We start from the raw sequence: 22235 nt of genomic DNA, 5'->3' as shown, positions 1-22235 counted from the left end.
AGTAAAGGTCTAGAGGTGGACAAGGCCAAGGTGGGGGTCATTGAGAATCTTCCTCCACCTATTTAAGTTAAGGAAATTCACAGTTTTCTTGGTCATGCAGGTTTCTACTGGCATTTCATCAAAGATTTCTTGAAAATTTCAAAGCCTTTATGCAGTTTGTTAGAGAAAGATATTCCTTTCAAGTTTGATGATGAGTGCCCTACAGCTTTTAGGACATTGAAGAAGAGTTTAATCACGACACCGGTCATAACTGCACCTGATTGGAATGAGCCTTTTGAGATGATGTGCGATGCAAGTGACTATGCAGTTGGAGCAGTTCTTGGGCAGAGAAAGAATAACATATTTAATGTGGTCTACTATGCTGGTAAGACCCTAAATGGTGCTCAACTGAATTATAATACTAAGAGAAAGAGCTTTTAGCTATTGTCTACGATTTTGAGAAATTTTGATATTATCTACTTGGGACTAAGGTGACAGTTTTCACTGATCACGAAGCAATTGGATATCTCGTCTTAAAGAAGGACTCGAAGCCTAGATTAATTAGATAGGTTCTTTTGCTCCAAGAATTTGAACTAGAGATCAAGGACAGAAAAGGAACTGAGAATCAAGTCGCTGATCATCTCTCGTGTTTAGAAAATCCTAATGCTACTTCATTAGATAAGACATTAATAAATGAGTCTTTTCCCGACGAGAAGCTGTTTGGGGTGCAAGAGGAAGAACCGTGGTTTGCAGACATTGTGAACTACCTTGTGAGTAATATCATGCCTCCCGACTTATCCTATACTCAAAGGAAGAAGTTTCTACATGACATGAAGTGGTATATGTGGGATGAGTCATTTTTTTTTCGACAAGGAGCTGACCAAATCATCAGGAGATGTATTCCTTACAGCAAAACGGGGGGGGGGGGTCTTACGAGATTTCCACTCGACGGCTTATGGAGGAGATTATGGTGGAGAAAAGGTAGCAGCTCGTGTTCTTCAAGCAGGTTTCTTTTGGCCAACCTTGTTTAAAGATGCTCATCAATTTGTTTTGAAATGTGATCGATATCAACGTGTGGGTAATATGTTTAAGAGGGAAGAGATGCCTCTTAATGTGCTTCTCGAGGTTGAGATCTTCGATGTTTAGGGAATTGAATTCATGGGGCCATTTGTCTCATCTTATAACAATCAGTATATCTTGTTGGTGGTTGATTACGTGTCGAAATGGTTTGAAGTTAAGGCGTTTCCAACGAACGATGCAAAAGTGGTGCTTAATTTTCTTCATAAGTAGATATTCACAAGGTTTGGGACTCCAAGAGTCATAATCAGTAATGAGGGGTCACATTTTTGCAATCACAAGTTCACTGCTATGATGAAAAGGTATAATGTGAATCATCGCATTGCCACGGCTTACCATCCTCAGACAAATGGTCAAGTTGAGGTATCTAATAGAGAGATTAAACGCATTTTGGAGAAAGTGGTGTGTCCATCAAGGAAAGATTGGTCTTTGAAGCTTGATGAAGCTGTTTGGGCATATAGAACAGCATATAAGACCCCATTAGGAATGTCGCCATACTAGTCGGTCTATGGTAAGGGGTGTCATTTTCCTGTGGAGCTCGAGCATAAGGCATATTGGGATTTGAAGAAGTTGAATCTGGACTTGGAGGCAGCTAGAAAGAAGAGGATGCTTCAATTGAATGAACTCGACGAGTTTCGACTTCAAGCTTATGAGAACAACAAAATGTATAAGGAGAAAGTCAAGAGGTGGCACGATCGGGGTTTAGTGCTCAAGTCATTTGTGCCGGGGCAACAAGTTATTTTGTTCAACTCTCGTCTCCGTCTTTTTCCTGGAAAGTTGAAGTCAAGATGGTCAGGGTCGTTTATTATCAAAACTGTGTTTCCACATGGAGCGGTGGAAATTTTTAAGAATGATCTGGGCCAAGCATTCAAGGTAAATTGTCAGAGGTTGAAGCATTACTATGGTGACACGGCAAACCGCGAGGTGGTTAGTGTCGTTTTATTGTCCATTTGATCTCGAGATTCTACGTCGAGCTAGCGACGTAAAAGAAGCGCTTCTTGGGAGGCAACCCAAGTATGTTGTATATTAGTAGGTAGAAGAAGCAAGAAGAAAGGAGAAAACATAAAAAAATCAGAAAAAGAAAAAAATTCAGGGCCAACTACAGAAGTTGGGCGCGGCCGCGCTGATCCAGCGCGCGGCCGCGCCATTTTTCCAGTAACCAAGCATGCCCGCGCCGGTTTTCCAGAGAGTGAGTGCGCCAGCGCTGTCCTAGCGTGCGGCCGCGCCGGGTCCCTGATAAAAAAAATAGAAAAATGGCAGTTTTAAGAGAAAATCGGGATTTTTAACTAAAAATCTATTCCAACCCGATTTTTACTCTTCCACATCCCATAATTCCCTCTCCTAATCAATTCCATTATTCCCAAAATTCCCATAATCAATTCCCACTTCCATTGCTTATAAAATTCACACCTCTCCACCTATAAATACATACACTTACACACAACTTCTCCACCAATTCACAAACTCTCAAACACAAATTCTCTCTAAACACTTAAACTTTTATTCTCTCTTCTTCAATCCCGATGGCACCCAAGAGACAAAGAACACAAGTTGGAAGCAACAGCACCACCGATTTTTTATCTGCAGGTGGTGCGAGGCCCAGGTTTTCTACTCCTGAGGCTGAGGAGGAGTATACTAGGCTTCTCTCGAAGCCTATTGCTAAGGAGCAAGGTTTTCTACCATCAAGGAAGGATGGTAAGCTGTTAGAGATGATTCTCGAGATGGGCTGGGTTTCTTTTTGTGAGGCACCCGCTGTTGTGCCCATGAGTGTTATGCGGGAGTTCTATGCAAATGCAAAGACGGAGAAGAATACAGTAGTAAGGGGGAGGACTGTAGAGTACAGTGCTAATGCTATCAGGGCGGTGATTGAGCAGCCCGCGAGGAAGGTGGGTCAGGATACTTGGAATGATAAGACTCCGGAGGACTTTGATTTGGATCTTATCGTGGCTACTCTCTGTGTGCCTGAGACTCATTGGAAGTTCAAGAGGGGCACTAATGATTACTCCACATTCCTTGCGTCATGCATGAACAGGTTTGCACGGGCTTGGAACTCATTTATTTGTGCTAATATCATGTCATCTTCGCATGTGCATGAGATTACTGTGGAGCGTGCATGGCTGTTATGGGGCATTCTTCAGGTAAAATATATAGATTTGGGGATGGTGATCTATTAGGGGATTCTGAAGTTCTTGAGGGGGAGTACTACGGGATCTATATTATATGCGTCCGTGGTGACGAAGCTGTGCGTGGCAGTTGGTGTTCATTGGCCAGCACATGAGCAGCTGCAGCTTCCCAGTGCTCCTATTGATAGTTCTACGCTGCAGAGCATGCAAGAATGGTATGGAGGGAAGCCCGGTCCTAAGGGGCTTGGTTATTCATATAATCATCTGCCAGGTGGTGTGCCCATGGAGGCTGCTAATGCAGGAGGTTCTCAGCATGCCCGCCGAGCAGCTTGGAGAGCTTAGTGTGGGGAGGAGGCCGGTTCGTTGCAGCAGCAGCAGCAGGAGGTAGTAGAAGCAGAGATGGGAGCTGATTTGAGTTCGACGCAATATAGACGTCTCGCGAGGATGATGGATGTGATGCACGACATCCATAGTTGGTTTGCACATGATCTTACCCAGGCACTTGGGACAGCTTTCAGAGCCACTGGTATTGACATCCAGTGGCCAGTATTTAGTGAGGATTCCGTGTATCCGCCTCCGGACACGTCTGACACTCCACCCGTTGAGGGTGAGGATTCTGATTCACAATAGGTATACCTGATTCCTTACTATTACCTTCACTAAGGACAGTGAATATTTTAAGTTTGGGGGTAGTAGTTGAAGGAATATAGTGTGTGAGTCTCATATAGTTGTATATTCATGATAGTTTTATTTCATATAGTTGCATATTTTGCCATGTAGGTTTTTTTATTATATTTTTGGTAGTTTTATGATATTTTGTTCATGTAGTTTCATGCATTTACATTATAACATGATCCCTTAGATAACTTTCCGATTGACTTGTGATATTGATGCTAGTGTAGTGATGTCGTATTTAGTGATGTTGAGTCTTATTAGATTGATTTGCATGCTAGAGACACTTATATTTCACTAAGTCTTATAGGTTGATGGAGTGCTAGATCATAGTCATGGTTTGTTTGTTTGTCGAGGTTTAATCGCTTGTTTATATTTGGAATTTAGGATATTCTCTTAGTAATAAAAGATATGGATATTTAAAAATTGGAGAAAATTAGATTTCATCGCTAGTTGTGTGGCTAGGTGTCAAATGGCTAGTAGCCGGCTCATATTTTTATGAGTAGTCTAGGGTTGAATGAAATGGAGCGAAACACACTCATTCAGAAATTGTTGAAAAAAAAAGAAAAAAAAGGAATAAGTGTATGTATAATTGATTACGAGTGGGCTCTTTAGTACTCGAGTTATTAAGTTCTTAGGGGGCTTTGTGCCTAGTGACCTAAGGCTTTTATAGTTTGGGATCCGCTAACCTAACACTCGCTACATTGGTACTATAATATAAGTCTTTTGTGGACCTCACTCATTGCACGATCAATTAAGCATACTTGTGTTGTTTTATTGTGAATAAAAGCATGAATCCATACAAAACTCTGATATAAGAATTGAAGTGTTATAAGTTATTTTGAGTTTAACTTTTATTTTATTTATAAACTTGCGATTGTCTTGATAAGTCAGTGAGTCATGATGGTCGATCTAGTTGTGATAGTACATCTGTAAGCATTTGCACACATGCACGTCTCCAGTTTGTAGGTTGATTTTTGAGATTTGGTTGATCTTTATGCGAATAATTGCATTTGCTGAGATGTTGCACGTTGATTGGTTTAGTGACTCTATGGGGATCGTTGCATTCATATTAGTTGCATTCATGCATTTTTTATTTCTTGTTCTTTGAGACTGTTTATGCTTAAGGACAAGCATCAATTCAAGTTTGGGGGTATGTTGAGTGGCATTTATGACACTTTATAATGCTCTAATAAGCTTTGAATTGATGCCTTTGTACTCAAGTTGTTAAGTGTTTTAACATGTTTTCGAGTGTTTTTGCATTTCAGGTATTATCTCGGTAATCAGGTGCATTAGCATTATTTTGGTGCTAATTTGGTGTCAAGGTGGTGTTGGAATAAAAGCTCGTTGAAAGCCGACTCGAAGCTGCAAGAAAAATAAAGAAGTCAGTCTTGGCAGAAGCCCAGTGCACCCGCGCTGATCAAGCGCACGGCCGCGCCGAAGTACAGAATGTCAGCTGTCACGCCCCCAAATCCGGGGTCAGAAGATTTGATCGTCACTATGAAACCTCAATCCAAAATAACCTGTTTAATCAAAATTAAATGCCAGCGGAAGATATTTAGCATAAATGACCCCAAACTAATCCAAGATCTTTTAAGGTTACAGTTCTAGAAACAAGATATCCAAATTCCACAAATAAATTTTTCTCACTTTCTTTTAAAACTCTTTTCAATAAATTCCAACTCACAATTAAACCCACTAGTATAACTTCGAAATGAAGTATACTAGGCCCAAATAAAATACAAAACTATAATATAATATAATATAATATAATATAAACAACTTTACACAATAAAACTTACACTAGATCGCAAACCCTGGATCAACCACCTTCCAAAAGCTTCTTCTTTGCTTCCTTGAATTACGCAGCTAAACAGCGCAAGCTAATCCTCACTGGAGGTTAAATTTAAAAACAGGCAAGTATGAGCGGAAGAAATGCTCAGCAAGATCATTATAGCATATATAGGGTCTTTTGATATAAAATTGACATCTGCATTAGAGCAAAACATTTTTAAAATCATAATTGCTGAATCATAAAACTTTAGTTAAGGAACCCCAGAATTGATTCCTTAATTGTATTCAAAACCATTTTGATATTCTTGAGCGACATGCTTCAGCAATACTTTGAATCTTGACGAGAATAAAACTCGTAAAAACAGTGTTTACGGAAATATGGTAAACCACAATAACATGAAACAATGATCAGGGAATGAATCATAAACTTTACCCAAAAACTCAACTCTTGATATTAATACTTATTTTGTTATTATATCAAATTAGATATAAATACGAACTTTGATGCTCACAACATTCCATACTGAAGTCAACATCAATCATCTATACTAATACCACCTTTGATATTTAACAACAATGTAAGTATCAACAAAAATAAGAAACTGAATCAAAACCACAATTCACTTTAATCCAAAACAGAATCAGTATTTTTAATCCAAAACAGAATCAGTACTTTTAATCCAAAACAGAATCAGTTGATAAATCATTTATTCTATGAATATCAAAACAATATCATAATTTAGATTGGAATCCTCGAACGACGGTGTGTTGCCGCCGGTGATCAGCCGCGGAGCAACACCGGTATGCCGAAGCATATCCAACTAAACAAAGGGGTACCCAAGGCACATATCGGCCTAGCAAGGTGTTATATCCTGTATAACACATAGCTCACGCTGGACCGCCGCCACGGCCTCTTACGCAACCATCCAATCTTAAAACATTTTTATTGAAAGGGGTCATAATACTCGACACCCTTATAAATTTTATTCGCCCATTCACTTGGGCAGAAAACCAAAACAACGTCATCTTTCTCAAAATCCACAAAATTTATAAATCCGATAATTGGATAAGTAAAATCACTTAGCTACTCTGAACATAGAATAGCTGAAGAATACTTGCATAAACAGAATTATTTAATTCAGCGATATGTAAAACATTTATCGATTCTAAACTGAGAATAGGAAAAGCAATACTTGCATGATACGATTCAAAATAAATGTCACTTGAACAATAATTGATGATAGGGATACTTGCATAATATGAATCGAATTAAACGTCACTTGAATGATAAGTGAGGTTAGGGTACTTGCCTTTGGGTTTTTAGCAGTTAGTCACACTCGCAAACACGCATCTATTCTGAAATTCTGTCTTAAAACATCATCGTCCTTCTTTTCAACACCTTACTGATATGCTGCTCCTGCGATTGCTAGAAGCCAGATACCCAATACCATTCCATCTCATTCCTTATCCAACGTCTTGTCCCGATCAACTCGAGAGATCCGCATCTATAATTAAAAGATATAACTTTAATCGTCTAAACGATAACCACTCGACGAACTACGCGTCAAAAGCCTATCGTCTACCCATACGATAGCCCACACATAATTATATCAGCCAAACACAGGAATCTTGACCCACATATGCACATAATTCACATAGCACGTAAGCACATAATCCACGTATCACATAATTCATATCACATATGACTCAGTTCATCAGAAGGTTCGACTCGATACGTTTAAAACTGAAATCAGATCAAAAATGTGATTTATATATCAATAATCGACTCAGAATAACTTGTAAAACAAACGACCTTTCGAACAAAAAGGATTTGGGTCTCGAAAGTATTTTTAATGAAAGCGGAATATTTTTCTGAGTCTGTACGCGTTCGTTTCATATTAAACAGACGAACGGTTGATTTATTATGAATTTTTAAACATTTTTCGGAATAAAAACGATCTCCGAATCATTTAATAATTAAATAATAGGGTTCGAACACCCTAAAATAATTTTATAAGAATTATCGAGCTTGGAAAATAATTTAAAATAATATTTTAAAACTCAAAACTATTTTTCAGAAATTTTTTAATCAAAGATAAATAATTAAATCTAATTAAATAATCCATTAAAATTAATTAATAACTAATTCAATTAATTAATCAATTAATATTTAAATTAATTGACTAATTAAATAATCAATTATCAACTAAAATTAATTAACTAAATAATTTGGATTTATTTTTGAATTAAAATAAATTTTCAGAATAATAAATAATGAATTTCAAAATTAAACAAATGAATTTTTGTAATTAATAAAAGAATTTTGAATTATTATTAAAAGAAAATCTGCACAAACAGATTTCTGGATTTTTAATTGGGGAAAATAGAATCAAATATGGGTCGAAATCGGGTCAGGCAACCGGGTTATCGGGTCGCCAAGAACACGAAGAACACGCCGGATCATCTGCAGATTCCGTCGAGTTCACCGGTTCCGGCGAGACTCCGTTTTGCCCATAAACAACACGCAACAGCCCTGATTCTTTACCAAACTCACTCGACTAACTCCCAGAAACACAGATTCAGCCTCAACTTCGATGACACAAAACGGAAACCTCATCGCCGGCCAAAACCTCCATTGAAGCCGACGATTGAGCTTCAACTCCGGCTAACACCGATTTCGATGATTTCTAAACCATTTTCGACGTGCTGTATAGAAAAATGATGCTGAGACTATATGCAATCTATTACTAACATCTAAAACGATCAAAACAACCCAGAAATCAAGAATCAAAATCGGGTCTAAATTGAAAAAAATGAAATTTTCACAATAATCATCCTCTGTTGATGATATGGGTACGAACATATATCTCTCATCAAGGGCTTCACAACGGTTACAAATACTTGTGATTTGGTGTTCAATAACGCCTTCAAAATTGACTTTGATTTTCAGAATTTCTCAAGAACACCAAGAACACATATTCAAGAAATTTTCAGAAAATCAAACCTTAATTTCTATATGATATTGAACTCTATTTTTGACATATAATATACCAAATTGACCAGAAAAACATGCTCTACAACATGGAATCATCAAATCACATCAACAACATCAAGAACAAAAATTCGTAATTTAATTATCAAATAATTCAAATATAAATAATTAAATAAGAAAATTACTGTGATTTCTGGAAGGAAACTGATGATTGATTCAGATAGAGGATTCCGAGAGCTTCGTTTTGATATACTGCACGCCCGAATCGGAGTTCGATAACGCCTTCGTTCGTGTGTTTGATTCTCGGAAACGTATCGGTTTTCTCGGGTTTTTCTCTGTATTTACGGTGTTTTTAACTGGTTGCAAATGAATAAACGGAATAAACGAAATAAGAAATAGGCTATTTATATTTATGGAATATTGGATCGTTCTGGATCGTTTTGGATCATTTTGGATCATTAAATTAGTTGCTTAGCCGCTAAGTAACTGCAATAACGATCCGATTTGATATCAAAATTGGATAATTATCAAAACCGAGCTTTTTATAAAATATTATATACGAGAATAATATAAAAATATCCCGTCTCTCGAAAATACGGGTTTTATTGATTACCGAAATAACTATCGTATCGAAAATCTTGCGCCGGGCCGCGCACGGGTCAAACCGTAATCCGGATCGAAAAAGTCAAAACACGGAAAATGTCCGGAATTACCAGATTAGGTTAGGAAGGAGTTTTCGGAAAAGTTTCGGGTTGTAAAAACGCAAAAACGGTTGAATTCGGACGATTCCCGGCTTTATAAAATAATTTTGGTAATTATTCAGAAAATAATTAATAATTCATAAATTAATATAAAATCATCTAACAGTCCAAAAATTACCAGAAAAATATCACAATTATCTATATTCTATTCTAGACATATAAAAATTCAAATACTCAAATAATATCACATATAAACACCCAAACATCAATTCCACTTATCAGATAATTCACCAAAATTCACCTAAAATCACATAAATAATTCCAAATAATTATAATAATAATATTTGAAAATATGGGATATTACAATCTACCCACCTTATAAGGATTCCGTCCTCGGAATCAGCAGAAGAAAGCACTAAGGGTTTTCTATCCAACTTTCCGTCACACCGCCTTACTTTGACTTGACCAGGATACTCAACTTAACTTGATTGGCATACCTTTGAATATTTGAAATGATAACATCATAGAAAAGAAAAGAATTTCATATCATAACAGGATAGAATCTGAATTGGAGAAAAAAATATTGTTGAAATAAAAGAATAACTGAGAGATCAATATGATCAAACGAACTTGGTATTGCGTGTCCAAATTAAGACACTACTAAAGGTTGTTAACCTTCATGTATTCACAATACACACAAGTGATAGCGTCCCATCCAACTCCTATCACACAGACAGGGATACCTTGTGTCCCTTATAGTTAAGGTTGTTCATCTCAGTCAGAATAAAAGAATATGAAAGAAATTGAAAATCAAATGAATAAAGCTGACAAGATTTCAAAGCTAATATTTCTGAAGGAAATGAAATCCAGAGAACAAAATTATGTCACCAAATGAGCAAATGGTGTCACATCATCAAGAAACTATTCACCAACTAAGAAAAGTGGAATTAAATTATCATAACTTGACAAAGCTATCAAAACCTGAAAAATAGGCTTCATGACAGCCTCTGGCACATTTAAAACACAGATATGATTAAAAATGAGTGTTAGGGAATATATCCTCTAACAATTACTTCTTTTTGAGAGATGTCAAAAGAAATTATAGAAAGAAAAGGTATTGCCAAAGTCTTAATATTTATCTTCAATTTGAACTCTCCAGTTAAATCGTCATCTGATTCTAGACGCTTCTTCATGTTTCAAGGATATCGATAATCTTCATCGTCGTCAAATCGTAGTAGCCTCAAAAGATTCCACCATATAAGTTTCCAGTTTCCCGGAGTTCCATCCAGCTCAACACAACCATCTCAAACGAATACGCCTATCTTAACTTATTCGTTGGTACTATATCCAATAGTCCAACAGGAACTCGATATGAGCTCAAACGTCCTTACATAGCTATACACACTCCTACACACTCTCGTTTCTAGTTTACTATAACCTCAGCTCTGATACCAACCTGTCACGCCCCCAAATCCGGGGTCAGAAGATTTGATCGTCACTATGAAACCTCAATCCAAAATAACCTGTTTAATCAAAATTAAATGCCAGCGGAAGATATTTAGCATAAATGACCCCAAACTAATCCAAGATCTTTTAAGGTTACAGTTCTAGAAACAAGATATCCAAATTCCACAAATAAATTTTTCTCACTTTCTTTTAAAACTCTTTTCAATAAATTCCAACTCACAATTAAACCCACTAGTATAACTTCGAAATGAAGTATACTAGGCCCAAATAAAATACAAAACTATAATATAATATAATATAATATAATATAAACAACTTTACACAATAAAACTTACACTAGATCGCAAACCCTGGATCAACCACCTTCCAAAAGCTTCTTCTTTGCTTCCTTGAATTACGCAGCTAAACAGCGCAAGCTAATCCTCACTGGAGGTTAAATTTAAAAACAGGCAAGTATGAGCGGAAGAAATGCTCAGCAAGATCATTATAGCATATATAGGGTCTTTTGATATAAAATTGACATCTGCATTAGAGCAAAACATTTTTAAAATCATAATTGCTGAATCATAAAACTTTAGTTAAGGAACCCCAGAATTGATTCCTTAATTGTATTCAAAACCATTTTGATATTCTTGAGCGACATGCTTCAGCAATACTTTGAATCTTGACGAGAATAAAACTCGTAAAAACAGTGTTTACGGAAATATGGTAAACCACAATAACATGAAACAATGATCAGGGAATGAATCATAAACTTTACCCAAAAACTCAACTCTTGATATTAATACTTATTTTGTTATTATATCAAATTAGATATAAATACGAACTTTGATGCTCACAACATTCCATACTGAAGTCAACATCAATCATCTATACTAATACCACCTTTGATATTTAACAACAATGTAAGTATCAGCAAAAATAAGAAACTGAATCAAAACCACAATTCACTTTAATCCAAAACAGAATCAGTATTTTTAATCCAAAACAGAATCAGTACTTTTAATCCAAAACAGAATCAGTTGATAAATCATTTATTCTATGAATATCAAAACAATATCATAATTTAGATTGGAATCCTCGAACGACGGTGTGTTGCCGCCGGTGATCAGCCGCGGAGCAACACCGGTATGCCGAAGCATATCCAACTAAACAAAGGGTACCCAAGGCACATATCGGCCTAGCAAGGTGTTATATCCTGTATAACACATAGCTCACGCTGGACCGCCGCCACGGCCTCTTACGCAACCATCCAATCTTAAAACATTTTTATTGAAAGGGGTCATAATACTCGACACCCTTATAAATTTTATTCGCCCATTCACTTGGGCAGAAAACCAAAACAACGTCATCTTTCTCAAAATCCACAAAATTTATAAATCCGATAATTGGATAAGTAAAATCACTTAGCTACTCTGAACATAGAATAGCTGAAGAATACTTGCATAAACAGAATTATTTAATTCAGCGATATGTAAAACATTTATCGATTCTAAACTGAGAATAGGAAAAGCAATACTTGCATGATACGATTCAAAATAAATGTCACTTGAACAATAATTGATGATAGTGATACTTGCATAATATGAATCGAATTAAACGTCACTTGAATGATAAGTGAGGTTAGGGTACTTGCCTTTGGGTTTTTAGCAGTTAGTCACACTCGCAAACACGCATCTATTCTGAAATTCTGTCTTAAAACATCATCGTCCTTCTTTTCAACACCTTACTGATATGCTGCTCCTGCGATTGCTAGAAGCCAGATACCCAATACCATTCCATCTCATTCCTTATCCAACGTCTTGTCCCGATCAACTCGAGAGATCCGCATCTATAATTAAAAGATATAACTTTAATCGTCTAAACGATAACCACTCGACGAACTACGCGTCAAAAGCCTATCGTCTACCCATACGATAGCCCACACATAATTATATCAGCCAAACACAGGAATCTTGACCCACATATGCACATAATTCACATAGCACGTAAGCACATAATCCACGTATCACATAATTCATATCACATATGACTCAGTTCATCAGAAGGTTCGACTCGATACGTTTAAAACTGAAATCAGATCAAAAATGTGATTTATATATCAATAATCGACTCAGAATAACTTGTAAAACAAACGACCTTTCGAACAAAAAGGATTTGGGTCTCGAAAGTATTTTTAATGAAAGCGGAATATTTTTCTGAGTCTGTACGCGTTCGTTTCATATTAAACAGACGAACGGTTGATTTATTATGAATTTTTAAACATTTTTCGGAATAAAAACGATCTCCGAATCATTTAATAATTAAATAATAGGGTTCGAACACCCTAAAATAATTTTATAAGAATTATCGAGCTTGGAAAATAATTTAAAATAATATTTTAAAACTCAAAACTATTTTTCAGAAATTTTTTAATCAAAGATAAATAATTAAATCTAATTAAATAATCCATTAAAATTAATTAATAACTAATTCAATTAATTAATCAATTAATATTTAAATTAATTGACTAATTAAATAATCAATTATCAACTAAAATTAATTAACTAAATAATTTGGATTTATTTTTGAATTAAAATAAATTTTCAGAATAATAAATAATGAATTTCAAAATTAAACAAATGAATTTTTGTAATTAATAAAAGAATTTTGAATTATTATTAAAAGAAAATTTGCACAAACAGATTTCTGGATTTTTAATTGGGGAAAATAGAATCAAATGTGGGTCGAAATCGGGTCAGGCAACCGGGTTATCGGGTCGCCAAGAACACGAAGAACACGCCGGATCATCTGCAGATTCCGTCGAGTTCACCGGTTCCGGCGAGACTCCGTTTTGCCCATAAACAACACGCAACAGCCCTGATTCTTTACCAAACTCACTCGACTAACTCCCAGAAACACAGATTCAGCCTCAACTTCGATGACACAAAACGGAAACCTCATCGCCGGCCAAAACCTCCATTGAAGCCGACGATTGAGCTTCAACTCCGGCTAACACCGATTTCGATGATTTCTAAACCATTTTCGACGTGCTGTATAGAAAAATGATGCTGAGACTATATGCAATCTATTACTAACATCTAAAACGATCAAAACAACCCAGAAATCAAGAATCAAAATCGGGTCTAAATTGAAAAAAATGAAATTTTCACAATAATCATCCTCTGTTGATGATATGGGTACGAACATATATCTCTCATCAAGGGCTTCACAACGGTTACAAATACTTGTGATTTGGTGTTCAATAACGCCTTCAAAATTGACTTTGATTTTCAGAATTTCTCAAGAACACCAAGAACACATATTCAAGAAATTTTCAGAAAATCAAACCTTAATTTCTATATGATATTGAACTCTATTTTTGACATATAATATACCAAATTGACCAGAAAAACATGCTCTACAACATGGAATCATCAAATCACATCAACAACATCAAGAACAAAAATTCGTAATTTAATTATCAAATAATTCAAATATAAATAATTAAATAAGAAAATTACTGTGATTTCTGGAAGGAAACTGATGATTGATTCAGATAGAGGATTCCGAGAGCTTCGTTTTGATATGCTGCACGCCCGAATCGGAGTTCGATAACGCCTTCGTTCGTGTGTTTGATTCTCGGAAACGTATCGGTTTTCTCGGGTTTTTCTCTGTATTTACGGTGTTTTTAACTGGTTGCAAATGAATAAACGGAATAAACGAAATAAGAAATAGGCTATTTATATTTATAGAATATTGGATCGTTCTGGATCGTTTTGGATCATTTTGGATCATTAAATTAGTTGCTTAGCCGCTAAGTAACTGCAATAACGATCCGATTTGATATCAAAATTGGATAATTATCAAAACCGAGCTTTTTATAAAATATTATATACGAGAATAATATAAAAATATCCCGTCTCTCGAAAATACGGGTTTTATTGATTACCGAAATAACTATCGTATCGAAAATCTTGCGCCGGGCCGCGCACGGGTCAAACCGTAATCCGGATCGAAAAAGTCAAAACACGGAAAATGTCCGGAATTACCAGATTAGGTTAGGAAGGAGTTTTCGGAAAAGTTTCGGGTTGTAAAAACGCAAAAACGGTTGAATTCGGACGATTCCCGGCTTTATAAAATAATTTTGGTAATTATTCAGAAAATAATTAATAATTCATAAATTAATATAAAATCATCTAACAGTCCAAAAATTACCAGAAAAATATCACAATTATCTATATTCTATTCTAGACATATAAAAATTCAAATACTCAAATAATATCACATATAAACACCCAAACATCAATTCCACTTATCAGATAATTCACCAAAATTCACCTAAAATCACATAAATAATTCCAAATAATTATAATAATAATATTTGAAAATATGGGATATTACATCAGCGCCCCCGCGCTGATCAAGCACGCGGTCGCGCCGTGACGGGATGCAGAATTCTGATTCTATTCTAATTCGAATTGGGAGACTTCTATGTTGCATGGGGCTGCTATATAAACAACTCTAGGTCGTTTTTAATAAGTAATCAAGCTAGAGACATATCAAGGAGAGCGTAAGAAGACCGATTTAGCATGATTCAACAAAGACGACGAAGATCTTGTTTTTACTTGTGAACCTTTGTTTCGAATTGTATTTAGATGCTAGTTTTCTTATTTGTGAACCTTAATCTTGTTTTATACTTGGTTTTATTTATTCGTTATAAAGACTACGTTTTATATACCATATTTTCATCGGAACCCACGTTGATGATGAGTCCGATTATGGGCTAATCGTTATCGTGGGGTTCTAGCGGATTTATTTATGGATTTCTTTAGTTCAATTATTTGATGCCTTAGTATGTGGTGATTGTATGATATCCTAGTATTGGTTGTCCGTATTCGTCTTATGAGCGTCACGAACTTATAAGATAGTGTGTTAATTCTTAATGAAGCGAAAGTGAATTTAAGGATTTAGAACTTGTCATGCTAGCATAGGTTCATGTATTCGATATACCTGATTCATTGGTAATTTTAACCATCTTACTTGCCCTGTGTAATCAAGATAGATAACTAATGCTTAAATCGTTATGTTGTCAAATTCTATAGACATATAGGGTCTCAATATAATTGGTGTCTATTCAGCTTCTATCTCTTTTGTGGATGTATGGTAGTATGGTACTCGTGTAACGAAAGTTGGCGTTTATCAGTTTCATGTTGTCTGATTAGTGTCATTACCATTGCATGCTAAAGTTATGAACAATAAGGCTATTGAATGTAGTATTTAATGAAGTTAGAATCTCATGTTTGTCATATATATTAATTCAATCAATCTTATTCTTGTAGTTATAATCATTAGTTAATTCTTAGTTATAAACAACCTCAATTTATCATCGTCTTAGCATTGAATAATAACCATACGTTGTTGCTTAAGTGCGTGAATTAATTAGTTAATCAATACAGTCTCTGTGGGAATGAACTAGAAAAGATTATATACTACTTGCGAACTCGTATACTTGCGTGTATTATTAGCGCGTGTTAGCGACTAACAATCACCCACTACCCCACTCTAAAACAAGAAAACCAAAGGGCAAGAAGAGAGAAACACAAAGCGGCTACTTTTCTTTCAATTATGAGACATGGCTTATAGCCCAAACTATAATGAAATAGTATTTTCATAAAATATTCCATGCAAACTAATAGGTTTTTTGCAAATCTAGTTGCTAATACCATCTTTAACCCATAATAACAAAATAGTGTTACTTTGACACTAAAATACTGTCAAAGTAAGACTTGTTATTATTATTTTAATAATAATAATTAATTTATGGTCTACATATAAATATATCAATTATATTTGTTATTTATTATATTGGGTTAAATTAAGTGATCAAATCAGAAACCCAATTAGATTTAATCTATTGTATGGACCTAATAAGTGGATACCTAATACCAGGCCCAATTAAATTATAATGGGAGATTTAATTAGGTGGTATACAAAAGGGTTATAGTCCCCAATATATCAAGTACACACATAACGGCTTATCTTCTACCCATTAGAGAGAGATATTGAGAACCCTAAGGAGTACTTGGTTGAGGAATACAATAATCAAGAAAATAATACAGATTCAGATACCGTAACAATTATCGTCTTATGGATTCAGGTACACTTCCGCTTTCGATTTAATCTTGATAATTAGATATGATGATTACGATCCTTGTCTCTATTTTAAAGAATTATATGTTTATAAAATTATTAGATTCTATCAATTGGCATCAGAGCCTCTTCATATTTGATTATTGAAAATCGATTTGTGTTAATAAATTCGGTCGATATTCTTGTGTCGGAATTATCTTTTATTTTAGTACATCATATGACTTCAATTTAGCGCACTGATACATGTATTATTTATTAGTTTTTGGATATAATAACTCTGGGTAATTGGATGGTCATGTTTTTTGTATAATCATGAGCCCTTATCTTAACCTTAATGGTTGCAGATTAAAATTTATCAATTTTGTACTATTGCTCGTGAATCATATATCTTGGTTCATTAGTTTAATGTAATTTTATGTGGCTAGAGTTTGTTTCACGTGAGCTTATTAACTCATGTATGTACCATGTCACATATATGTTTTATTATTTCATGGGATGATGATGATGTTAAGTGAAGTGATGGTCTAGTTTACTATTAATAAAAGTATCGGGTGGGTAACTTATTTGCATAAGGAACATGTTCGTGCCCATGTATATCAAGTTAGCATATCATCTATCTTTACCATTTAGTTGTTTAGAATGGTATACTTTTGGCGAATTACTGTTAATAAGTATATTTGTGATTTATATTTTTTAATAATTGGCAAATTAATATTAACTTATTTATATAAGTGGTCTAATATTTTTAAATTAATTGATTGAAGCAATATGTCGCCAAAGTGACCTCTTTTGTGTAGATCAATTAATATAAAAATATTATTGTGACGATAGAATATTTAATTTTATGCAAATTTTATCGGCTCAAAGGAAGGTAATGTTTGGCCAAAATTAATATATTATTGTGATCATAAGTATGTAACAATATTAAGTTTTTCATGTGAATAATAAGTCGGTCCAAAGAAAGGCATATTATTTGACATAAATTAATTGTTAATACTTGATTATTGTGTGGAGAGTACCAATTGCAAATTAAATTTTCTGTCCAAAGACTAAAATTTAATGTTGCGCTAGGTATCTTGTGATGGTGCTACCAATATTTAAAATTTATCACATTATTGTATATACTAGTTTTGAGCATATGTCGTATATTTGTTTTCTATTTCAGTTACTGCTAGTGTTAATTCTGCTTCCGCTTAGTTGAGCATGATTCCAATGCTGAATGGGACGAACTATATCATGTGAAAAGAGAATGTTGAAACCGTTCTTGGGTGTATGGATCTCGACCTTGCGCTAAAGAAAGAGCAACCAGTTCCCACTACGGATGATCCCAAAACGGATCAAATTGAGAAATGGGAATGCTCTAATCGCATGTGTCTGGCGATCATGAAGCGAACGATTCCAGCTGGCTTTTGGGGCTCTATTACTGAGAGCACAAGTGCCAAGAAGTTCCTCTCTGAGATTGAGCAATATTTTGCTAAGATTGAGAAAGCGAAAATGAGTAATCTTCTGTCAAAACTCGGGACCATGAAGTATAAAGGAAAGGGGAACATAAGGGAGTACATCGTTGGGATGTCTAATCTTGCTGGCAAACTCAAGGAACTCAAGTTAGAACTTTCAGATGAGTTACTTGTTCACTTGGTTCTTATTTCTCTGCCTCCTCAGTTTGGACACTTTGTGGTGAGTTATAATACTCAAAAGGAAAAATGGACTCTTAATGAGCTCATTTCACACTGTGTGCAAGAGAAAGAGAGGGTTTTGCGAGAGAAGACTGAGAGTGCTCACTTGGCATCAATCTCTCATGATAAGAAAAGAAAGAGAGGTAAGGATATTGTAAGTGGAAAACCCAAGCATCAGTTGCAAGAGAAGAAGGATAAGGGAACAACCTGCTACTTTTGTAAGAAGGCTGGATACATGAAGAAAGAGCGTTCCAAATATGCTGCTTGGTGTGTGAAGAAGGGTAAGAATTATGTCTTTGTTTGTTCTGAAGTTAATTTGGCTTCTGTACCTAAGGATACTTGGTGGGTAGATTCTGGTGCTAATACTCACATAAGTATATCAATGCAGGGTTGCCTATGGAGCCGACTGCCAATTGATGCCGAAAAATTCATCTATGTGGGCGATGACAATAAAGTTTCAGTTGAAGCTGTTGGAACATTTAGATTATTATTAAAAATCGGTGTTTATTTGGATTTATTTGAGACATTTGTTGCACCGTCTTTTAGACGGAATCTTATATATATTTCCTGTTTTGACAAATATGGCTACACTTGTTCTTTTGGAAATAATAAATTGTGTTTCTCTTTAAATTGAAATGTGGTTGCCACCGGTTCTTTAATTGATAATCTTTATATGCTTGATATTGTTACTTTTAATAATGAAATTATGCACTCAAGTGCAAAAGGTAAAAAGCGTAAGTTAACTGAGAATTCTGCTATGTTGTGGCACAAGCGATTAGGTCATATCTCTAAACAGAGAATTCAGAGGCTTGTGAATGATGAAATCCTTGATCCCTTAGATTTAAGTGACTTTCAAGTCCGTGTTGAATGTATTAAGGGAGAACAAACAAACTCGAGAAAGTTAGGTGCCAATAGAGCTACAATGTCTTGGAACTGATTCATACCGATATATGTGGACCATTCCCTACGACATCTTGGAACGGTCAACGGTATTTTATCACGTTCATAGATGATTAATCTAGGCATGGTTACCTATACTTGATACATGAGAAGTCATAAGCCTCAGACGTATTTAAAGAGTATAAAGCTGAAGTTGAACTTCTGCTAACTAGTAGTATTAAAGTTGTCAGATCTGATCATGTTGGTGAATACTATGGTAGATATGATGGATCAGGTGAGCAACATCCAGGACCCTTTGCTAACTTCCTAAAGTACTGTGGAATTGTCCCTCAGTACACTATACCAGGAAAACCAAATATGAATGGTGTTGCTGAGAGGCTAAACCGTACTCTTAAATATATTGTGAGAAGTGATAAGTCATTCTTCCTTTCCTGAATCACTTTGGGGAGATGCACTAAAGACTGTAATTTATATCCTTAACGGGGTTCCAACTAAAGCAGTGACCGAAACTCCTTACAAACTTTGGACTAAGAAAACACTTAGTATTAAACATTTACATGTTTGGGGTTGTCCAGCTGAGGCAAGGCCATATAGGTCAAATGAAAAGAAACTGGACTCTAGGACGGTCATTTGCTATTTTGTTGGGTATCCGGAACGTACTCGCGGATTTAAATTTTATGATCCCGCTACTAGATCCTTCTTTGAGACTAATAATGCAAGATTTTTTGAGGATGTTGATTTTGGGAGGGAAGATATGGGTAAAAGTATTATCTTTGAAGAAGATAGTCATGATCCTATTTATGACTCTGTCGAGAGCAGTGATCAGATTATGATACCTATCATTGTTCAAGGCCCTCCGGTTCACGACAACACCGAAATTCCCCATGAGGAACTAATTGAGCAAACTCAACAATCTCATGAATAACAAGAAGTGCCACTTAGGAGATCCACTAGAGAGCGAAAGAGCACAATTCCAGATGATTATGTTATTTTTCTACAAGAACATGAAGATGGAATTGGCATTGGGGAAGATGATCCTATAAATCTTCAACAAGCCATGCAGAGTCCTAACTCTCAAAAGTGGATTGATGCCATGAATGAAGAGATGTAATCTATGAAAGACAATGACGTTTGGGATCTTGTCGAGTTGCCTAAAGGCTCAAAACCTATTGGTTGCAAATGGGTATTTAAAACCAAAAGGGATTCGAGTGGTAACATCGAAAGATATAAGGCTCGTCTAGTCGCTAAAGGATTCATTCAAAAGAAAGGTATCGACTACAATGAGACTTTCTCGCCGGTTTCCACGAAAGACTCATTTAGAATTTTTATGGCACTTGTGGCTCACTATGATCTAGAGCTACATCAGATGGACGTAAAGACGGCATTTCTCAATGGAAACATTGTCGAGACAATTTATTGGTGCAACCAGAACACTTTGTCATTGGAGATCCAAAGACTGTCGTTTGTAAATCAAAGAAGTCCATCTATGGTCTCAGGCAGGCTTCTCGTGAATGGTATCACAAATTTCATCATGTAATCACATCATATGGTTTCGAAGTGAATTTGGTGGAACATTGTGTATATCACAAGTTCAGTGGGAGCAAATTTATCTTTCTTCTCTTATACATTGATGACATCTTACTTGCTACCAATGATATAGGCTTATTGTACGATACCAAGAAATTTCTCACTAGTCAATTTGAGATGAAGGATCCTGGTAATGCCTCTTTTGTATTAGAAATTTAGATACATCGAGATCGCTCTCGAGGTATTCTTGGATTGTCACAAAAGAGCTATATCGAAAAGATCCTGGAAAGGTATGGCATGAAAGATTATGCACCAATGGATACACCTGTGTCTAAGGGAGACAAATTTAGTCTCAAACAGTGTCCCAAGAATGAACTTGAGAAAAGGGAAATGCAAAGGATACCATATGCATCGGCAGTGGGAAGCCTAATGTATGTTCAAGTTTGTACTCGTCCTGATATAACATTCATTGTTGGAATATTGGGAAGATATTTGAGTAATCCGGGAATGGAGCAACGAAAAGCAGTGAAACGAGTCTTACAGTATTTGAAGAAAATAAAAGACTACATGCTCACATACAAGAAATCAGATCATCTAGAAATCATTGGATATTCAGATTCTGACTTTGGAGGATGCAAAGATGAAAGAAAATATACTTCGGGCTATGTTTATCTACTGGCTGGTGGAGCGATTTCATGGAGGTCTGCCAAACAGACACTCATAGCTTCATCCACCATGGCTGCAGAATATATAACATGTTTTGTGGCATCCAATCAAGCTTTATGGTTGCGAAACTTTGTCACTGGTTTGCGTACCCTTGATGGTGTTTAAAGACCATTAAAGATATTTTGTGATAATAAATCAGCAGTAGAGTATTCAAACAATAATAGGAGCACTACAAATGCAAAACATATAGATATTAAGTTCCTAGTTATTAAAGAAAAGATTCAGAGTGGACAGATTTCGATAGAACACATTGACACTAACTCCATGATTGCGGATCCGCTCACTAAGGCATTAACACCTAAGGTTTTTCACGAGCATATTGCTTATATGGGTGTTACCTTATGTGATACTTTAGTTTAATGGGAGTTTGTATTTTGGTGTTTTATGTAATAAACATTGAGTTGTTTATGTTCTGCAGAATATAGTTGATGGAATTTTATTAAATGTCACTCTACTTTTGTTCAATTTT

Source organism: Apium graveolens, chromosome 6 (genome assembly GCF_009905375.1).
Source record: "Apium graveolens cultivar Ventura chromosome 6, ASM990537v1, whole genome shotgun sequence".
NCBI classification, from domain to species: Eukaryota; Viridiplantae; Streptophyta; class Magnoliopsida; order Apiales; family Apiaceae; genus Apium; species Apium graveolens.
Note: the sequence above shows the minus strand (reverse complement) of the source record.